Source organism: Corvus moneduloides, chromosome 2 (genome assembly GCF_009650955.1).
Source record: "Corvus moneduloides isolate bCorMon1 chromosome 2, bCorMon1.pri, whole genome shotgun sequence".
In the NCBI taxonomy this organism is placed as follows: domain Eukaryota; kingdom Metazoa; phylum Chordata; class Aves; order Passeriformes; family Corvidae; genus Corvus; species Corvus moneduloides.
Window position 1 is genome coordinate 31926816 of NC_045477.1, and position 20255 is coordinate 31947070.

Below are 20255 nucleotides of genomic sequence, written 5' to 3' on the forward strand. Positions count from 1 at the left end.
GCATTGGTGTCCCTCCAATAGCCCTGAGCTGTCCTCTCACACTATCCCTGCAGGCTCTGCACTTGCCATTGCATCAAAATGTTATGGCAGGGCAAAATACACCCAGGAGTTAGAAATAACACTGCTTTATTTGTGCTAACACAACCAGAGGGGAGAGATGGGGCTGCACAGAGGAGACAGACCCGAGCAACACCCCAGGGCACGGCAACTTTATAACATTTCAGGGAGCCCTGTGAATCCTGCACTGCCAAGAGACCTTAATCTTTCCCCAAAAATCAGTCTGATTTGGGGAACGCAGCGCAAAAGATGCACTCATTGAAATCGGGATGAATTACTCCACGGTTACTCCAACCACATAAATGAAAATGGGAGAGGAAGGGGGGCAGGAGGCAATGCCTGGTAAAAGCATGTCACTTCCCTGGGGAAAGCCGGTCTATTGGCATCCTCATTGATTTTCAAAATGAGTTCCCAGCTCGCTTCCCCCAGCGATCCGGCCACCGAGAGCATTAGTGGGAGCCAATTCAGGACTCACGTACTCCATTAGGTCTGTGAGATGAACTCGGTAATAGTAGGTGAGAGATGGATTGCTTTGCAGGGCTGGGAGGGTATTGTGAGGGCTGGGAAGATAAATCCTGTGGAAGGAGACTGCCAAGATTGGTCTGGATTTTTTATGTTGTGGGGGTTTTTGGCACTAGAATAAAGGACAGCTCATGTGTCCAGGTCACATGCTGACAGAAGGTCCTGCTGGAGGGCAGAAAAGGAGGCAAGAAAGGAAATCAAGGCAGGAAAATAGTATTTGAAGACTAGTACACGCTAAGGGAAAAATCAGGACACCACATCAACTTGAAACAGAGACAGGGCCCCATGAGGGCAAGGCATAGAGGATGAATACGAGCCGGAGCTCCCAAAGCCATTTCAACTTGCCATGCTGCAGCACCCAGCTCTCAGACAGTGAGGACAAACACTTCTTTCCCACATCCATGCACGGCTCTTAGTGAACAATCTCCATGAGATCCCATCTGGATGTCTCCACGCATCTGTCCCACCCACATCATGACCAAAGATACTCAACTCAATCTCTCCACAAGACAAAAAGAATTATGATTCTCAGTCCCTCATGACCATTCACCTTGGGGCCACAGATAAACCCAGGGCCCTCCTTCCTTTAACAGAGCAGACATAATCCTCTAATCCTTTGGCTTGATGTTGGTATCTTGAGTTTATGTTGAGGGAATGTATCGAGTACAGCCAAGGAGGGATAAGATTCTGTGCAGTTCCTACTGCCATTCCCAGGAGGGACAGAGTTGAAGTTATGTAGTGGGGCCATATGGGAAGTGTCATCTTAACCCCACATTTCCTGGCCAGTTCTCCTCCGAGTTTGGGGAATTGGACTCTCACGGTCTGGAAAAGGCGGTGTTGGACGCCCACAAGCTAAAATCCAATGTCAGCAGCGTGATTTACATGCATACATCTTGCTGGGCTCAGGCTACAGCTGTTGCACTGGTCCCTGCAAGAAGCCAGCAGCTCTGTGGGGACAAACCAGCACAGCCCTGCGAAATCCCATGGTGTCAGTGGCCTTTGGCTGGAGACTTGGAATTCACTAGTCCAGGTTAAGATATATCTTTTCCTTCATGTGTTGCAGCAAAGTGGGAAAAAACCCTTGGAAATGCATCCTCAAAGCAAAAATCCACGACTGTGTGAGCACAGCCAGCAATGGGATGGACTAGGCTGGGAGCCAGGAATTTTTTATGAATGTTTTCAATCCCCCAAAGCGGTAATTCCCTCCTTGTTGACAGTTCTGAATTCCCTTACTCAGAGCACTCGACTATTGCTGTGTGCATATCGCTTCACACAGTGTTCCTGGGTTTATCTGAGCAAAATAACAATTCAGCCTCCTTTGGAAATTGTTGCTCTGAATGTCCTTTTCCACCGGAGTCGCAATGTCAGCTTTACCCGCCTGAAGGCAGAGGCTGGGACTGCAACTCCCTGTATCTTCAAATGATGCAGTGGATAAATTCTTGTGCTCCTGTCGATGATCGCAGCAAAGGTGCCAGGCTTGCTTGGCATCCCTGAGTGGCACAAAATTCCCATGACTCCCAACACCAAACTGGCAAGGACTGGTCCAAGAGCTCCACAGATAAGGGCTCCTCAGATCTGCTCTGGCCATGAAATGCCTTGGACCACACTGCTGACTTTGTGCCAGTTAAAACTTGTGGCAAATGAGACTTATATATATACTCATGTATATATATATATGAGTGGAATACACTCATGCACCATCATGTTCCTCACTCTTTGGAGCAATTCCATCATTTTTTAGCAAAAAGAGAGGGAACCTTCTCCATGGGAATCTCCCTGCACCCCCACTTTTGCTACCAGCTCTCTTCTCAAGCACAAATACCAAGAAAAAATTAAAACAAGACAAACAATCCTACCAAAACAAGCCATCCACATGCTTCTCCTGGCAGGGAGAGAACAAACAACATGTCCAGTGGATGAGTCAACACACCACAGTGCTGCCAAGAGGCCCTGGAATGCCATGAGGATGAGCATGGCACCCGAGGAAGGTTTACTTACTGAGCTTTCCCTATCGCCTCCAAGTTGGATGGCATTTGGAAAAGCTATTGTCAGTCTGAGGATGCCTTGGCAGATCACTAAAGGTTTTCTCCAGCAGGTTAGTAGGACACAGCATCTGATCTGGATAACTTCCCTGCTCCTTCAAAATGCAGAGCTGTGTGCATGGACACAGGCACCCCAATTCTTATCACTGCCCGAATTCTGGGTGCCAAGCAGGGGCAGCTGAGCTTCCCAAAACTGAGGACAAGGCACAGCTTCATCCCCCACTGCAGAGGAGCTGAAGAGCAGAGACAACAGTGCCATAGGACTTTTGAGCTTTTCCTTTCCAGTTTCTGACGCTCATTTCCATTTGCTTTGGGAAACAGGTAAGGACAGACTGGCCAAGGGAAAGGAGGAGCATCACCCCTTTACAGACAAGGATCTGCTGCACAGAGGGCTGAAGGCATGGTTTCTGTTATACAATTTCAGTCATCTAAATGATACTTAGCCTATGCTAGTTCCCTTAGGTTTTCTCTATGGACAACAGTGAAATCTCCCAATTATTTAAGCATTTGACACAGGACAGGGAGAATTACCCAAGAAAGAGTTATGGGAGAGACAGTGAGAAAAAGATGACAATAAATAGCATCGTCTTTCTCCGTTAGTGTCAGTGCTGTGCTTGCATGTGTATGAAACAACTGAAAAATAGTGGCAAAGTAAGAGCACTTGCTTCAGAGAAACACGGGAAATAGGGGAAAAAATCAGTGCTGGAGAGTGAGTGAGTGAGAAGAGAGGGGAAGGAACCAAGTCCTGACCTCAAAACATTATATATCTCACTTATTTTAACAGTAATCAATTCTTTGAAGGACGAAGGGGCAGAAGGGAGAGAGACTGAAACAGAAACAATGCAATGCTTCTACCTGGAGAACACAGGTTTGCTTCTGCAAGATGAGGCTGTGCCTCAAATCCCATCCCTGCTCTGGGAAATACCCCTTGGTGACAGTGACCCATGTCTGTTTCATATCAGCATGTCCTGGACATGGCAGTTACCATTTGAAGAGCAAATCTGCCACTTGATCGTGGAGCTCAACACTCGTGTCAGTGCTTGGAAGTCTCACATTTGGCCAGACCGGGATGCCTGGTGTGCACCTATTTATTTTTGTTTTAAGGGCTTCAGTGCTTGGAGAGAAAAGCAGATGAACTTGGATGCTCACAGACCTGGCTTATGTGTGCCCTTGAGCATCCTACCTGGGACACCCTTATCTGAGAGTCCTGGAATGGGACAGTGACCTACAGCTGGGGATGAAGGACAGTTCCAGGGTGGCAGCATGGGCTGGGCTGAGCCTCGTTTGCTGCACAGAACTAACCTCATCTCGCTTTGCTTAATGGATCATCATTTCTGATATTGCAAAACCAATCTGTTGAGGGGATGCAAAACCCATCTGATTAAATGCGATAAAGAAAAGGCTGGAACAGAGGGGAAGGACAAAGATGATGTGGTGTAACCGTACAAAACACAGAGCGGACTCAAGGTGGGTATTCTTGCCTCTGTCAGGCTAAGTATTAGGTGGCAAAAACCAAGCACTGGGGATGTGCAGAAGCAGCCACTTTCTGTCTGCGGGTGGCTCATGTGATTCTGGCAGATGCCGGGGGCATCCTTAGCAAGTCTGTCTGGAGCTACAAATACCTGCTAAGGGAGGTACAAGCAGTCTGTGGAGCCCAGTGTTGCAGGACAGGGTTGAAGCTGTTGAAAACTAAAAGCTGTAGAAAGAGGTGACACATTTATACGAGAAAAAGGTTTTTATATCCCAGAGGCAGACTCATGATGGCCCAGGATCAAACCAGCTGTCTTACTGTGTGACATGAAGCTCTGGCATCCTGTTTTGGAGGATTGCATTGGATATTATCATTGGTTATTATAACTGGTTATTACTATTTATGATGATGATGATGACTAATGATTTTGGCACCTCTTAACCCAGATTCCCCTGGAAATCACACTAGAGCAGTCTCACCCAAGCACTGCAGTCCAACATGTCATCAAAAAGCCCAGAAGCTTGACTTCCCCTAGCCCAGGAAAAACTTGCTTTTAGGTCCTGAGCAAATTTTTCCTCGTCCTCTTATCATTCACTGCAAGCAGTATGTGGGCACCTCTCCTTGCCTGAGCAAACATGAGTGCACGCCTCAGTTAGCAGGGATGGAGAAGAAGAAAGATTGAATCCTGGTCTAATCCCTGACAGGGCTTCTTAACAGCTTGCTTTAAATTTTATAGCCCTTTTTATAGATAGGGGGAGTGGAGGTCTTTAATGTTCCAGGAGAGCGGAGAAAAACTTCCACTAGGAGAAAATGTGAACCCATTTTACTTATGCATGATTTAGGACCATTTCTATTCAAGGGAGCACACAAGAAGCCCAAATATTTGCACTTTGTATTATAGAAGAACTGCCATTCCTGGCTCTTTACAGAAGTAATTTATTTCGATCTCACCTTACCTTGGGGGAAGAAACATTATAACTCCCAGTTTGTCGGGGAGTCAATAAAACAGCAGTGTTGCTATGGGTCTGCTTTACCATTGCTCAGCAAGGCAGCACTTGGAAAAAAAACGGCCTCCCCAAATTTCTCCTCTCAGAGTGCCCCTCTTCATGAATGGGACTTAACTGCAGGAGTTTGACTCTGTTTTTCTCTCCTCTATACAGGATTAATGTTATTTTTTACCACTCTAAGGGTGGTATTTTAGCTGATGAGTTACAAGGAAAGAGAGGTGGGAGCTGTGCAGGGGTAGGGGTGAAGATGGGGACAGGTGGCTGCAGTACAGCTCCACATTTCTCACACAGCTTCAGGTGAGCCTGTCGTGCTCAGACAGGGTAACATCAGCCCTGCAAAAATCCAGATGTGACAAAAGAAGTCATTAACTCTCATGGATGCAATACTGTGTCCCTGAACCAGCCACAAAGCAGCCCAGGAGTCAGTGCAAGCAAGAGCCAGTCCAGCTCCAGAAAACATGTTCTTAGGGGTGGAGACTGACTTGGTTTTTTTCTTCCTGGAAGTTAAGCTTCCCTTTTTGATCTCTGCAGCCTTTTCTCTGAAAACAAGCCTATCTGCAAGGGTTTTCCATGCGGTTTTTTGTTTGTTTGTTTGTTTGTTTGTTTTCTTGTTCTTGCAGTTTTTTTCATTTAGGCATGAGTGTACCCTGTCCACATACTGGGATCATCTGAAGAAATCCTGAAGGCAATGCCATTCTTAAGATGTTAGAGGGCAAAATGCAAGAAGCAAAAACATTTATACACAATGGGAGGATTGCACCTTGCCCAGTCACTCTCTTGATAGGCTCTGCCACACCAGCACTCCAGGAAAAATGCAAACAGCTCAAAAAGCCATCCTGGATCTCTCTGCCCATCATTAAAAATCTGACTCCAGCCCATTAGACAGTCTATTAACAGTGCTCAGTGGAAGCAGAGAAAGAAAAGGTCCTTTCCAGCACGCTATTCACATTGCATAAGGTTAAAAATGCCTGTGACCCCCCAAAGCTTTATGCATTCAGAAATCAGTTCATATGCAGTAAAGGTCTTCAATATCAGTTAAAGCCCAGAGGTTTTTCTCTTCCTCTTCTTTTAAGATGCAATGATGGCAAAAGGACTTGGAATTTATTCCCTACACATCGCCATAATCAAATAATATGGTAACGCTATTAGCATGGGACCTTGCATGGCAAATGACTTAGACTCATATTCTCTTTCAAAATACTGAGTTTCATTTAAATTGGTCTCCACAGCAACCAGAAATGAACTGGAATAATGTCAGATGGAAATTTTCATGTCTGGGCACAGCGGACAAGGAAATTTGCATCAGGGATTGAGGGGAGAGCCATGAAGACAGCCTGACCCCACCAGCGTTGGTGGGCTTTTGCTGGTCAGCTCCTTCCCAAACAGTCAGCTCCTGTGGTAACAAATGCAAGGACAAAATTCACCTGCATGTCCAGGAGGAACTCAAAACATCCTGATGGAAAAGAGATGAGAAGACATGATGTGGTTCATGTAGAGTGAAGCCTGAGAAGGCTTTCTTGGTCCTCCTCCCCACAGATGCTAAGTGGCCTCAGGGCAGACACATGATAACTGGTTTCATTGATGCTGAATCAGTTCTCATCTGTTAAAATCAAACCTGGCTGTTTGCAACTGGCCTGAGAGAACCAAGATTCTCATCATTGGCCACACTCCTGAATCTTAGGGTACAAGCACAGACCAGGAAGAAAGTGTTTGCTTCTGGCTTCCCTCTGCTACAACAGGAAATGCTGCTGCTTCCTTTATCTCAGCTGCTCACAATCTCTCCATGGTAAGCACTGTCTCCCATGAGGATCTTGGATACAAACGACCTGCAGCATTTTCTGACCTGTGCCCACCAGCTGATCACGTGGTTCTGTCCCATTGAAAACACGCTCCAAACCCATTTGAAAATGAGCTGAGCTTTGCAATGCCATGGCTGAAAAGCTGCTGGTTAGAAACTAGCTCTAATTTCCCATGAAAGTGTTTTCCCAGCTGCTGTACTCATCTTCCCTGCACTTGTTTCACTCAGTGGTAACCATTACATCAGCAGGCATGGTGTGATCCTCATCCAGGTTGGGGCTTCTAGGCATTCCCCTAATCATAAAATGAGTATTAGCAATGTGTCCCACAAAAATGTCTTTGAAAGCAATGTCAGAAAGTGGGAAGCATCTTGCTTGAGAATGGCTCAGAGTTCAGGCAATGAAAAGAAAACAACTCTGACCAGTCTTTCAATTCTGTTTGTAATAATCTGGGTTCTGGTGGGTGTTAGAACATCTGTACTGGTTTGGCAGGGAGTGGGGAGCACGACTTGTGCCAAAGGCAAGAACTGGCGTGGGTTGAAAGCAGTGCAGTACTTTGGAGCGGTATTTGCACTCAGAAACACGAGGCTGGCAGCTCCTCCCACAAGCGATTTTGTGTTAGTGTCTGTTCCAGTAGCGTCCCTGTCCCCACATTCCCCATCCACCATGGCTTGTGCCCCTCTGGGACCATCCCAAGAAAGAGCTGAGGGTGGCTAAAGGAGATGCAGAGTGGGCTGGAGTCCTGAATCCCACTGGGCTTAACATCCTGATGGAGTTTGGTGACCATCAGTTCAGCTCCATCTTATGTTCTTGTTTTTCTTTTCCCTGTGCATGAGTGTTTCCACCTGGAAACCCTCCATGTCCCCGTCACATCTGGTCATGCACAACCAAGTCTCTCCCTGCTGGATATTTCTGCACTGAGAAGCAGAGCAAACTCCCAGCATGGATGTTGCTGTTTGAACCTTGTGCACTAAAGCATGGGCTGGTTTTGTGGTTATTTTTAACACACAGCAGCAGTAGAGCTGGGTTTGGTGGAGCAATGGAGCGTAATGTAGAGCTTGGTCCTCAGGAGACTCAGGTAAGGCAGATTTATCACAATCTCCTTCACAGTTATAGTTTTGGATTTTGGCATTCATCGCCTGACTCAGGAACAAAACATCCACTGGCATCCAAAGACCAGAGCAAACCATCCCTGCTCTGATGCTTGGTCATGGGTTGGGAACCATCCCATGGGCTTACTCAGCATTTCCTCACCCTCCTCTTCCTTGCTCAAACCAGCTCACAAAGTATGGTGAGTCCATTCTGAAAACCCAGAAGCACTGGATGACATTACCCTCCTTGCAGCTCACCCATCCTTGCACCCACCACAGTTGGAACCAGCACCCAGAGCAAAATCCACATCTTCTTGCCTGGTGCCTCGCCTGGTGCTTTGCACTTGGCTTAGGGCCAGCTGAAAATCTTCTGACATCCTCCAGCTGGAAAATGCCATTTAATCAAAATAAGAGCTTGCCAAGGGATTGCTTGAAGCCAGAAATTACAAGAAACCTTCAGAGGATAAAAGTGAATTTTAAGTACAAGGGGAGAAGGTTGAGGTATTTCCATTCATTCTCATCAGAGCAGATAATTTTTTGGGGGCAGATTGCCCCTCTTCGACTGAAAATCATAATCATGTACTTTTTAGATGTGAAAGCGCAATTCTTGTTTCTTCCTGAAATTCATTCAAATTCAGAATGAAAAGGTGCGAATCAAAATTGACACTGAAAGAGTATGAAAATGAATACCAGAGGGAGTGAAAATGAAGATGCTGAATTTTCACTGCCTTTTGAAAGGGAGTTTGTTTTGGGCTTGTCACCTGCTCCACTTGCTGCAAGGACAGCATTTCCCCAGATTGCTCTGACTCCATACAAGCAACTGCTGAGCACTCCTCCTTCCTCACAGGAATGGGATTTATTTTATTTTTGATTTTAATTACTGACATGACACATGTCTGAACTTAGTGTATTTGGCTGCTGAGACACATCTGGGTGACATCCATCTTCATCCTTCATCTATGGGATGAAAAGTGGTATGGTGACAAATACACAGTATACTAGATCCATTTCTCTCCAGAGATGATGGGAGGAATAAGCCAGGATATAATGGATTTTGGCTACAACCATGGGAATGCAGGGACTATTGGGACCAGACCAGACTAGAAGCCAGTCTGCTCCAACCTCCCAACTCCAACTGCTCTGGAGACAGCTGAGAACTTCACAGGGATCACTCATGCAGCAGTGCACCCGCAGGGAAAAATTTGTGCATCACCTCATCCCTTATAAACCTTATTAAAGCAAGTATTTCACTTTATCTAATATGACTGAGGGCATTCTTGCAGTTGTGGCAGTACTAATTCTTTGAGCCACTTTATCTGTAAAACAAACTACTGCTCTGTGAACACAGGGCTGGTCCTCCTTTCAGATGGCACCACGAGACACCAGACCAGTAGCACGTGTTCTCATCACTGAGACATGAGTGGATTTTTTAGTACACAAAGCTCTGTTTTCCCAGGACTTGGACAACGTGGATTTATCACCATAAAAATGTTACTGGCGGGCAGAGGACAGGGCGGTCCTTCCAGAATCGTGCCAAAAAAGCTCAAGGCATTTCCAAGTCTGTACCCTTGAGTTCTTCTTAGAGGTAGAAGAAACAGTGGAAGTGAGTTTCTGGAGCATCACAGAAAAACCAACAGGACCTCAGATGCTCAGAAGGAGTTATGTTGATGCCAAAGAGGGGATATAACAGTATTTAAAAACTGTAATAAAGCTGTAAAAGCATGAATGAGCTTCAAATGAAAATCAAAATCCACCCCCTTTCTTAGAATCATGGGGATGAGCAAAAGCCACAGTCAATAAACTGGGATTATCAAAAAAAAAAAAAAAAAAAAAAAGGAAAGAAAAAAGTAAATACTTAAGAGATACCACAGTACTTTCTGGGAAAGTCTTCTGCTCTATCAGGAGGTTTTTTTCAGACAAATGTCAAGAGAGGAAGGCAGCATTTTCATAGGATCATAGAATGGTTTGGGTTGGAAGGAATCTTAAAGACCACCTAATTCCAACACCCTGCCATGGGCAGGGACACCTTCCACTAGACCAGGTTGCTCAAGGCCTCATCCAACCTGGCCTTAAACACTGCCCCATCTGGGCATCCAAAGCTTCTCCGGGGAACTTGTGCCAGTGCCTCACCACCCTCACAGTAAAGAATTTCCCCATAACATCTAATCTAATTCTCTCCTCTTTTAGTTTAAAACTGTTCCCCCCTTGTTCTATCCCTATCTGCCCATGTAAAAAGCCACTCTCCCTTTTTTTTTATAAGCTCCCTTTGTTATTTTCACTTGGAAGACCATGTGTTGACCAGGTTTTGACCCTAACACTAATCATCAAAGCAACCATCAAGCAGCAGAAAGATTCGTCACAGAATTTATGGATTTCAAGTGGGTATTTGAAAGACTTCATCATGACTCACTGGAGAGCAATATGAACCACCATGGCAAGCCAGCAAAAATAATTATCCTCGTAAAGGCTTTATATCAATGTTTAGCCTGTGCAGAGCACACGCAGGCTTGAGGGGAGGGTTCACACAGACAGCAATGTCAAACAAGGTGGTGCTTGGCAGGGCAGGTGATCGGCCATGAGATGAAGGTGAGAATGGAGCCACAGGCAGCGCAACAGTCGTTCGCTACACTTTTACAGGGGATGAAGTATTTGCGAGTGCACAGACACCTGCCCAACACTTCAAAAAGAGGATTCATTGTCAGTTATGAAGCAAAAAACATAAAACAGCAATTGCAATGACTCACTCCACTCCATCTTACTCTCAAAAGCAATGGCGTACAAGCGCAGGGGCAGTTTGGCAGTGAAACGATGGAAGGTAATCATACCAAAACTTGGCACAAGCAGCTGTGCTGGCTGGGATGGGATTAGGCCATGTGGAACTGAGAGAGCACATGATGAAATTTTTGAGGTGAAATGTTAATTTCCATTTTAATAAACAGATATAAAGGGTGGAAATCAATCAAAGGTGCAAACGAGTCACATTCCTCGGCATGTGACAACAACCGAGTAAGTATGAAAGGAAGCTACATCTCCAGTAAGGGCTGAGATGACCCAGAGCTTCACCACCCACTATAGAGCAGCTGGGGGACCTTTAGGGGCAGCCATATGAGGAGCAGCGGAAGTCACTTGGTCTGTTCAGCCTGGAGAAGAGGAGAGTGAGGGGAGACCTCAGTGCAGTTACAGCTCCCTTGTGAGGGGAAGACACTGATCCACTGATCTCCTCTCTGTGGTGATCAGTGGTAGGACTTGAGGGAATGGCCTGAAGTTCTGTCAGGGGAGGTTTTGGTTGGATATTAGGAAAAGGTTCTTTACCCAGAGGGGTGCAGGGGCAGCTACAGCAGGTCAGAACAGTGTCCAGTCAGGTTTTGAGTATTTCCAAGGATGAAGACTCACGTTAGTCAAACGTTGGGTTTTTTGTTGGGTTTTTTGGGGGGCTGGACTTTCTTTTCCACACAGCTGTAAGTATTTGCTCCATCCTCTGTGGCTTAAAGTGATTGTAAGCATGGAAAAATAGCAAAGATGGTCCTTGGATGCCTGGTGGAAACCGTAACTCCCTTCTATGTCTGAATCCCACAGAGAAGGAGCAGACTGTGAGCAAGCGGGGAACAGAATAGATAAATAACATCTAATTTTCCTTGACAGTCTCATTTCTAAACAGGTTTTTCAGGACCTGTGGCCAAATGTCCCTTTAAAGACCATTCCCACCTTGGAGGGAACAGGTACCACCGCTGATCTGCCTCTGGCAACAAATGGCTGCAGACAGTAGAAAAGATGCACCAACACATCTATACTGCGCCTTAGTGATGAATCCTTTCCAGCAGAGGCTGCCTTCCTGCTCAGTGCTTGTGCAGCACCTGGCATAGCAAAACACAGGTTTCTTGGCTACATCTACACTGTGATGGACCCTTAGAGATGCTCTCAGCCTTCCTGGAGGGAGCTGGGATGTGGAAAGGGCATTCATGGGGCATCCTTGGATCAGGTGTAACCCCACAGCCCTAAGTAACTGACAATATTACAGCTCTGGTATTGTACCACAATAAATAAATCAAAAGTATGTTTGAGGAGCAGGGAGTAATTATAACTGAGGCATAGAAACCATCTAGGGAAGAAATGCTATCTTTACAGATAAAATCAGTAATAAATGTTACTGCATTCATAAATAAGAATCAGTCTGGAAACAAACTCTGACTGGTGTCATGGAAAGTTCACAGGAATCGACAGCTTCATGTCTCCTCCCTGCTCCATATGCCTTCACTTGGAGGCTTTAAAGGCTTTAGAAAGCTTTCCCTTTGCTCAGACTTGGTTTTAATTGGAAATATAAAGGAATACAAACCAGCAAACAAACAGGCATTGGGGCCCGGGAAATGAGAGTCTAAATCTGTCCTGGCTTTTATCAGGTTTTACAAAGCAGTGTGCAGGGCATATAAAATAATGGTCCCTCTCAAAGCTTTGGAAGGAACAACGTGAAATATACAGAGGAAAGAAATAGGGAAATACATTTACTTGCGAGGAAAAAAGTGTCACGCTGTGAAAAACTGCCAGAAAATTATCCTCTGCAAAGATGATTTTTTTCCCTTGTCCAACCTGCTTGCACCTGCATTTTGGGGTTCTCTGTCCATTGCATTTCCCAGCCTGGTTCCTATGTGTTGGGCATCCCCTGTAGGTCCATGTCCTGCCCTGATGCCTGAGGAACTCTGCAGACACAGATTCATGGCAGCTCCATGAATCCCAAAGCACATGACTGGGGCACATGGGCTACAACAGTCCCAAGACCCCTCTGGGAAATAAAAATGCAGGCGAATCTGACTGTGAGTTTCCTCCCAGTTGGCTGACACCCAAAAATGCCTCTCTCCCTCCCTCCCTCCCTCAGTTCTGCTCAGACAGAGTCATTTCACTCCAAGTCCATCAGCTGTTTTTGTTTCCAAGGGCTTTGCATGGTTTTGTTTTTTGATGCACTACTGATACTGTCTGCCACGCTCATTTTTCCACGGTCAGTAAGTCACCCTAAAAATTCCTCTGTGCCCATTAAACTAACAGAGCTCATCTGACAGGGCTCATAGCCATAAAAGCCAATTACAAAACAAAGAACTATGTTAAATGGGTTTCTGATTCTGGGTGCCAGGCCAGGAGACAGCCCTGGCCAGGGCTGAGACGTGAACTCAGCTTGTCAATCTCTGCTAGGAAACCTGTGCTGGAAAGGCTGGGCAATGCTTTTAGTTCTAAAAAAAACCTCAAACCTCTTGAACTTCACATTTCTTCCTTCTCTCCCAGCTCAAATCCCAGCCTCAGCTCAGCTAACCCAGTGGGACTTTGGCCAGGAAAGGGCAGTATTTTCCCCAAAGGCCCCAGTCCTCCAGCTCTGTATTTATCTTCAGAAGAGGCCAGTTGGATACCCTTGAGCTGGGCGCCAGCTGGGAAACAGTCAAGAAGAGCTGGAGTATTTGGCTGTTGGTCCTTTTTGAAAGCTGAGCATAAATTTTCATTTTTGCTGGTTGATGGTTTTACTATTTGCAGCGAGATAAGAGCATTTTTTGCCTATAAACCTTGTGCTCCCACAAACAGCTGCATCCTCTGCCAGTTCCCATCAGTGCTGAGTATGGTCAAAGGAGGCTCAACTAGCACTTATCTTCCAATGGACTCTCTGGGATGGCAGAGTTATGGGTTTGCAAACACAAGGCTCACGTATCTTCTGGATTATTTTCAGTTCTACCTCTTCAAAATGTCCGCAGTCACAATAAAAACATCTAAATAAGAAAATCCTAAAAATTCCTGAATTTCCAAAACCCAAACTGTGAAGAAAGTCTTGATCCAAGCATTGCAAATGTCAGAGGTTTGATTACATCAGATGCCCTGAAGCGAGAAGCTTGGTTTTCTAATCATGTAGATACCTTAAGACCTTTTCCCTTGTTAAAACCCTCTGCATCCTTTCCTCAGTCCTTTTCTTGGCACCTATATGGGCAGAAAACCTGCAGTTGGTATCAAGGACAGTGACCACCATAGCAGCGCAGTGTTGACTCTGGTCCTGCAATGTTTCTGGGAACCCAGCATGCTGAAGAGCAGAGTACAGCAAGAGGAATAAGGTATGGGAGAATAGTAGGGGTTGATCCTCCTCTGGTGTAAATTAAATGATGAAAATGAAATCATTGAAGATCCAGCTACCTTAGAGGCCTTGATAGCAATCCTGAGACAAGTGGCATTCATCTCAGTAGAGTTTTAGGAGAAAGTAGACACCTAAGCTCATCAGTCCTAGTTCCTCATTTTAGACATGTTTTTCCATTTTCACCCTAAAAGTGGGCAGACTATAACCACCCACATGTCTCACTCTTACCAGCATCAGTTCCCTCTCCAAACTGCCAGGGGAATCGCAGCAAGGTCACCCTCACCAGCTGATAGAGATCAGGAAGAACCTCTCCCTGTTTCTGTCTTCTAGGAAGCAAATTCCAGGTCATCAGTGGTGCTCTGCTCTTCAGCAGACTCATCAGTACCTCAACTAGCTCACCTCCAGAGGGAAAAGAGGGGAAAAAAAGGGGAGAAAGACAGCAGGCAGTTAACTGCTCTCAAGCTGCTCCTTTGTGCCAATACCACTCCATCTCCGGTATTGTTTACACAGAAATAAAAGCTGAACAGTGTCAGATCTTAAAATAACTTGCTGTTTGTAGAGCAGGAAAACCAGGGTCAGGGAAGTGTGGAACAAATTTAAAGTGGCAGGAAGGCTAAGGAATGAACTGTGAGTCAGGCAAGAAGGTGCTTGCATGCACCTGAAGTTTAACCACAAGCCTGGTGCAAAGTGAGTTGGGGCCACCAGGTCTCCCACACCCATTCCAGCAAGGCTGGGCCAAACCTGGGGCCAAGATACGACATCTGCATTTGTCCTCCAGAGTGAATCTGCAGCCACAGCTATTTCCCTTGTTAGGAACACTCAGAACACGGTAGAAAAGGATGAGGGGGGTCTGATCCAAATGCCTTTGAGGTGTGCAACCAGTGGATCTAGATGTGACATCAGTGTTTGAAAAGAGGGAGCTCCTTGACATCGAGTGCTGAAAGCACTGATGGGAGCACTGAGGAAAAGGCTGCATCTGTGTGTATGGTGGGACATCAGGTCAGAGTACAGGACTCAAGGCTCTGCATTCCTGTCCCAGCACAGGCTGCCTCCAAGTCCCAAATGGAGCAGGGGACATTCGGTCTTTAGGTAGGTGAACAAACATGGGAAGGTGGGATATCTGGAGAGAATCCAACGAGATATGCCCCCTCCATCCCATGGGTCAAGCTCAACTCACCCATGCTCTTGTTCATTGCTTGTTGTACTGTCTGCCAGGGGACAGACTGGCCTCCATGTCAACTGATATCCAAGTACAACTCATACCAGAGCTTAAAGATGGAGTCAAGACCAATTGACTTGTGTCACCAGAAGCTAAAGAATCAAGTGGGACAAGGGGGAATGAATTTAAACCAACAGGGGGAAGGTTTAAATTATGTATTAGGAAAGAACTGTTTCCTGTGAGGGAGGTGAGGCACTGGCACTGGTTGCCCAGAGAAGCTGCAGCTGCCTCATCCCTGGAAGTGTTCAAGGCCAGGTTGGACAGGGTTTTGACCAATCTGGTCTATTAAAAGGTATCCTGTCCATGGCAAGGGGTTGGAACTGGATGATCTTTAAAGTCCCCTCCAACCCAAAGCATTCTATGACTTTATGAAGTTGTGGCTCACTTGAGGGCACAAGCCTCCACAAGGGGTTGCCTACTCCAGTGCTCTTAGGTGGCAGTGCTGCCTGCAGATCCCAAAACAATGCACAGCAGGGCCCAGGTATTGTCAGGAACACAAGGACACCCCCACATATCCCTCCTTGCCCCCACTTCTCATCCCACATTCCTCAGCCTTGGCGCACTCCCTGGCCAGGCGCTCGGCTTGTAACTCCTCCGGGGCACAAGTAGGGAAGGAAGAAGGCATATGCTAGGCACAATGGCAAGGAAGTACCTGATCTTGAGGCAGTCAATAGTATTTCCCCTCTGCTTTGGTTCTTCCTGGCCATGGCAGAGGCAGTGGTGGCAGGAATGCAGGAACTGTCATCTTGCAGGGGCTCCCTGGTGCCCTGCTCCTACATGCAGGGATGGGGAACACTGGTGACTTGGGAGTGTTTGGGAGAGGTGGGTGGTATACAATGTTCAAACCTGGTTTTACTCTAGTCTTGCAGCCCACAGCCTCTTCACTGAGTTTTGGGCAGCTCCTGTCCTCCCAACAAGTCTTCAGGGGGGTATCTGTGTTGTTTTCTTCTCTGGTCCATCTTGAGCTCCCTTTGTTGGGTAAACACCCAGGCAAACCTGGCTGCAAGGAATCGATGGGCTGATGCTGGGACAAACACGTTTTTGGGAGAGAAGTGAGGAGGGTGCAAGAGCAGCCAGATGGGGTCATAACACAGACTTGCAGGCAGCAGGCTGGGAACAACCAGCCAGTGGCCCATAGGGGACCCCAAGCCAAAGCAAGGCAAGTGAGAGCAATAAATTTGCTCTCATGGGCTGGCAGGGGGCAACTGGTGGAGGGTCTGGGGCAGCACCAAGCCAAAGAGACCCACGCATGTGAGGTGCAGATCTCACCAGTGTGAGCAGAAAGTGACTGGTATCCAGAGGCTGATCCATTAAACTGCTAGAATGAGCACATCTGAGTTGAAGGAGGAAGGAGAGACACATCTCCATCAGACTTTAATGCTCAGCCCCGACCTATGTTCAGCGAGACAGTAAAAGCCTTGGGATTGCTGGGGATTGATCCCTGTCATGATGTAAAATACCAATGCCAAGCCTTGGAGACGGAGCGGGGAGTTAGCCAGAACCCAGAACTGCCCTGGAGCAACTCCCTGACAGAAAACAGAGAAATAAATAAAAGAAATTAAGTCCCAGATGGAAAAAAAAAAAAAAAGAAAACATGCCTGGTCTGGGTGGGAGAGGCTACTGCTGCCAGATACAACCCATCAGGGCAGGAGCCCAGTGCCATCTTTTTCCCACGCCTTCCTCACCCTCTCCAAGTGGAGGGAGCTTTCAGCTCAGAGCAAAAACATCTACTTACCCACAAATATTCCCTTCCCTGGTTCCATGTCTGGGTTAAACCTCTAGCACAGGGGCATTAATGATGTGTATGAATAAGCTTTTAAACTCCCACTCGTGTTTGCTCAGCACCCGTGAATCCAAGCCCCTGAAAGAGCCCCTTTTCCATGGAGGAGTTAGAAGAGGAGCTCCAGGGAGGTGCTGGGGGTGGCAGAGTAAATTGACATAAAGTTAATAAAGTTATTGACTCCTTAAAATAACTAATCCTTGCACAAGGCCCCTGCAAGGACATGCTCACTGCATGGGGACAGGCTGGTTCGTGAGAAATTAAACTACAGGCTGCTGTAGCTGCACCTCTGTCATACTGGGAATCAGACAAGGAGGGGTTTTGGCTGAAACATCAGCTTCTGAAAGAGTTAATGGCACATGAGATATGTTTAGTGGGACTTGGTATTTTTTTTAACTTCAACAAACAAAGCATATGAGAAAATCCAGTTCACAGCTGAGCCCTGGCTGCCTGCCCACTAGGGCAGGCAAAATGCAGATGGTTTGAAATACCCACACGCTGGCCTTTCTCATGTAGCCTGTGGCCCTGGGTCCCCGGCTGGTCTCCCCCCCGGTGTATTTGAATCACTCAAGGTGGCAGCAGTGCAAACTGCAGTGTAAAGGCAGCACTGAGGCAGGAACAAACCTACTTTCCTTGAGCATGGTCAGCTTCCTCAGACACACAGGGGAGCCAGGATCCTGTGAGGCTCTGCTTGTTCAAAAATAGTAATTAGCTCTCAAAGTATATAGGTGTTAACAGAAACAAAGAGCTTTGCCACAGTCTGGGTAAACACTTTAAAATCAATTTAATTTCCCTTCTCCTGGCAGATGTAATCATGCTGCTCTGCAATTATTTTCAGGTCGGGGCAGGGAACAAAGCCACTGGGGCAGCTTTGCTGAGCGGCTGCTCCTTGGGACAGCAGGCAGGACCCACCACCTCACTGACATTCAGGCCCCTGAGGCTGAAACGAGCTTCCTTCCGCTGAACCAGATGTATAATGCAGCTGGAGATCAGCAAAACCAGCAGTGAGCCACAGCATGACATTAAACTGCCCTAAAGTCCAGCCTCCTTCTTAATCCTAAGAGTCCCCCTGTCTAGACAGGACATGAAGGACTAATGCGAAAACCAAGTGACAGAAAATTTGCACTCTCCCATCGAGCTGCAAATGGAAAGAAGCATCAAAGGGTGTAAATCTGTTTGCCTTTTAATTGTTTCACCTTTCGGGAGCATGGGCAGCACCTAAGCATGGTCCCACACTGGTGCAGAGGGTTTGCAGCCAGTTTATATCACTGCTTCCAGGCTGCCCATTTGCTTACTAAATCATGCTAAAAAGCCTTTTTACCCTGCCTTTTGCCTACCATCACGGGGAGCTGGTGGAACAGGCTTTTACCCAAACTGCCCCAAAAGCTAAAATGAGTTTTTCCTCCATCACCAGGTGGGTTATAAGCAAACTGGTGATGGGTGGCTGAGGCTGAGCTGATGCGGGGTGTCCCTTTGAGGAGGAGGTAATGCAGCATATGATGGCAGCTGTAGTAGATGCATTTGCCGGTGATGGAGCGTTTCCCCAGCTGGGCTGTGAGTACAGCCCAGCTGGGAACAGCCTGGCTGTGGGGCCAGACCCAGCAAGGCTTTTGGGCCAGTATAAAGCAGTCACACACCCAGGAACAAGTACAACCAGAAAAATGTGCACAGTGGCTTCCCTGGCAGTTTCTGATCTTGTTCCACCACGCTGCCTGTCTGCTGGGAGAAGGAGGTTTAGTTAATTAATTGCTACAATTAGCATGGAGCTATTCCTGCCCAAGATGGTTACGTTTTCCTCCCCTTTTTGGTTCATCCAATTACTGACTCATTCATTCTCCAAGTCAGAGGCCACAAGGCACAGAGAAGCTTGAGGATGAGGGGAGGAAGGTCCAAGAATGAAATGCCAAGTGTCCCAAGCTCTGTTTCTACCCAGGAACTGCCTTAATCTTGCACAAACTTTTGATCCTCTCCCATTCATCCACCCTTGACTTCAAGGAGGTGATGAAGAGGGAGCACAGCACAGCACAGTTACAAACATGGCTATGACTGTTTCATTACTCCCTCCAGCTGACACCTCACGAAGGATGCGTGACGAGCTTATATATGCCAAGATGGACAGGACTCCCCACACCCATCATGCTCCAATGATCCCTCAACTTCTCTGCCCAGCCTCAGGCCACGGGTTCTTCAAATGAACATTACTCACTTTGGGATATTGATGATTTATTTGCCGTTATTTAGCAGGGATGGTGAAGGAAAGGTGAGCACGGAACCACTGCTTTGGCAAGGACCAAAGTGAAGCAGCAGCCCTGAATAATTCATGCTCCCTCTTTGCTGCAGCATCTGGACACATCTGCTGCATTTGCCGTTGCAGGCTTTTTCTTGGCTTACTCAGAAAATCACGCTTTGGCAGCTGGGTACTGTTTCAAGTGGGTACTTTCCCTACAGCATTAACGAGCTGTGATTCTGTTACAAATAGGGATTTTTGTTCCTCTTTTGCTGATGTCACTCCATGATCCTGCAGGGAATAGTGCTTGGATCTCTGCAGCCTGATGATCCCTGTGTGCCCTTTGGGACAGATGTACTTGGAAGAGGGAGATTGTTTTTCCTTTTGCTGCCCAGATTTATATTTCACTGAAGTCCCGTATTGATCCTGCTGCCACTGGGCTGAAAGCTCATTTTACTAAATGAGAAGAAAAACAGTTCCCCCAGCTGAATGCACGCAAAATGGAAAACCCTGCAATGAAACAGCTCTTAAAAAAGGGGCCTGAACAATTTTGCTGAACCTCGAGGGCTGCGCTGCTGACATTGGAACGGTATGTAATTTATTTAGCCTGACCTTTCCCTGAAAGAGCTGGCTGGCGACGTTATCAAGGATCCTTTCTACCACTTGTGCACCCATTGCCAAGGTGACATCCTCTTTCATGCGTCAGTCACCGAAGATCGCATCCGTGCTGCTGCGATGCTTTGTTTGCTGTCCTGCCTGACAAGCTCTTGGCAGGGTTTCAGCTCCTGCGGATGGCAGCTGCTCCACGAGGGACCAAAACAGATTCAAGCTGGACGTTATTATAGGGAGTTTCATGTAGGCAGAGCACAGGCCTGGAGTCCCTTGGATGAGACTGGACCATGGATGAGATGAAGCAGAGATAGCCAGAGGTGCTACCCCATGT

At 46.8% G+C, this 20255-nt stretch overlaps 1 protein-coding gene across 3 annotated transcripts in view; it reads right to left on the reverse strand.

Annotated features, from left to right (window-relative positions):
* The window catches only part of GAB2 (GRB2 associated binding protein 2), a 93309-nt gene that overhangs the window by 19374 nt on the left and 53680 nt on the right, over positions 1-20255 (reverse strand). The window lies entirely within an intron of this gene.